Source organism: Chrysochloris asiatica, unplaced genomic scaffold (assembly GCF_000296735.1).
Source record: "Chrysochloris asiatica unplaced genomic scaffold, ChrAsi1.0 scaffold00166, whole genome shotgun sequence".
In the NCBI taxonomy this organism is placed as follows: domain Eukaryota; kingdom Metazoa; phylum Chordata; class Mammalia; order Afrosoricida; family Chrysochloridae; genus Chrysochloris; species Chrysochloris asiatica.
In genome coordinates this window covers 4999652-5001921 of record NW_006408684.1, presented here as the reverse complement: position 1 = coordinate 5001921, position 2270 = coordinate 4999652, and positions in this window count along the sequence as shown.

Below are 2270 nucleotides of genomic sequence, written 5' to 3'. Positions count from 1 at the left end.
AGTTCTGCTCTGCTTGATCAGGTTGCTGTGAGTTGGAATCCACTCCAAGGCAGTGGGTATGGATAATACAAGTGATTCGTTGACTTTGTCACTACCACCTTCATGTAGGATTGTAGTCTTCCCAAATATTCCTGGGAGTCAGGGCATTCAAAATATGCTTGGGAACAGTTCTTTGTGTGGAGTCTTTGGTGTAAGCACTCTAGGATCACAATGGACTGCAAACCACCAGATCAATGTTTCAAACCCACCAGCTGCTCCTCAGAAACCCTATACAAGGTCGTTATGAGTCAGAACAGACTTCATAGCACTTGTGTGCCACTAAGTCAACTCCTAATCGTAGTGATCCTGTAACAGGGTTTTCGAGGCTGTAGATCATTACAGGAGTACAAAGCCTCATCTTTCTCTCACGGAGTGACTGATAGATTCAAACTACTGACCTTTCAGTTAGCAGCCCAGCTCATAATCCACTACGCTACCAGGGCTTACGTTTATATATATACATATACATAGAACCGCAAGGTCAGTGGTTCAAGCTCACCAGCCACTCCTTGGAAACCCTACACAGGGTTGCTATGAGTTACCAACTTGACAGCACTTATATACATACATATATACATGTTATTGTTTAGTGCTGTTGAGTTGGTTCCGACCCATAGCGACTCCGTAAAGGGTTTCCAGGAAGTGTCTAGTGGGTGAACTGCCAACCTTACAGTTCAAAACGATCTTGTGGTCCAGTGCCACACCAGGCCTCTATATATATTCTTACTATCTATATATTCTTACTACAATTAAAAAATAAAGAAGAAAAACCTTATGGATCACAGTAGACTAGTATCCATTACAGTGCCAGAAGATGAACCCCCTGGGTTGGATGGCACTCAGAATGCACAGAGACCACAACAATGGATACTGAAGATGGTGCAGAACTGGGAGACAGTATGTTCTGTTGTTCATGGGTGGCAATGAGCAGGAGCCAAGTTGTCAGCAACGAACAACAACATGGGTTACACAGTAACACTTCTAGAATGGTCACAGTATCGTAGCATAGGGAGACTCTAGGGATTCATCATCACACTCCATCTCTACCATGGTTTCCTCAGAAACATTGAAAGTGACCTTCTCATAAATGAAAACCAGCTTCTTCCTAGCTGAATTGCAAGTTCCCTCAGGACCAGGACAGTGCAGAACTTAGGTCTAAGTATCCACTCAAATAAGGAAGCCAGATTGGATAGGAGAGACATGAAAAGATGAACTTGCTGGGAGACTGGGAGGGGTGACAATTGTTCCATTTCAGCAGGATCACCACTCATTTCATGCCACGGGGTCCCAACCTGAAGGCCGGAACCCCTCACTGATCAGAAAGCAGGGTCAGTGGAGGAAGGAATGAATTGTCACTTTTAGGGACTGGAGCTTAAACGAGTTTTATTGAGTTCAGTAACAGGCAGCAGGCTCTCTGGGGAACACAGTGGATGCAAAATACAGGGAAAAGTCTATCTGAGTCTTGGAGACTCTGGGGGTAATAAATCTCATGCTGAGCGTGCGCCACTGGCTCATGCATAATTTATCAGGCTTCATAAATATCAAAACACACCACAGCTGTTAGCACTTCAGTGTAAACCCTGCAAATATTTCTTCAATTATTCAGTCACCATGCTCAGGGAGCTAGTCAATTGCTTCAAAGTCACATTTTTATAAAGTATCAATTACACTACGATTTCCAGGCTGAACTTCTCAGCAGGAAAAGGTAAAATTCTCTCTCCCTCCCACCTTTGCTTCCTTACTGTCTTCTTACCCCTCCTTTCCCTCTCCCCTCCAGTCCCCTGGAACCTATAACTGAAATCGTAAATTTCCAGTGACTTCAATAACTTTCTCTCTCGCTCTCTTTTTTTTCCTGTCCTTACTTCTCCCCTCCTCCTTCTTCCTTTAAGTTTCTGTTAACTGAAAATGGGACAGACCAATGCAAAGAGAGGATTGAGCAGATTTTAGCCCAGTGGACCACCACAATCCCTAAATTGTGCTCCAGCTCTTTCCTTTGGGCGCTCACATCCATGGCACCACCTAGTGGCCCAAAGTCCCACTGACACACTCAAACTACTGAGTTCCTTGAGGTCTGGATATTTCTCAGCTTTCCTTCATTAAAAATCTCCCACCTGTGTTTCGTTCCTCATCCCTCATGATTATGCCTGTTACTCTCCAAAGCCACAGCTGTCTTCTATGATGAACTAGTTTTTGTGAACGCGTTTGTTGTTGTTATTGTTAGGTGCCACTGA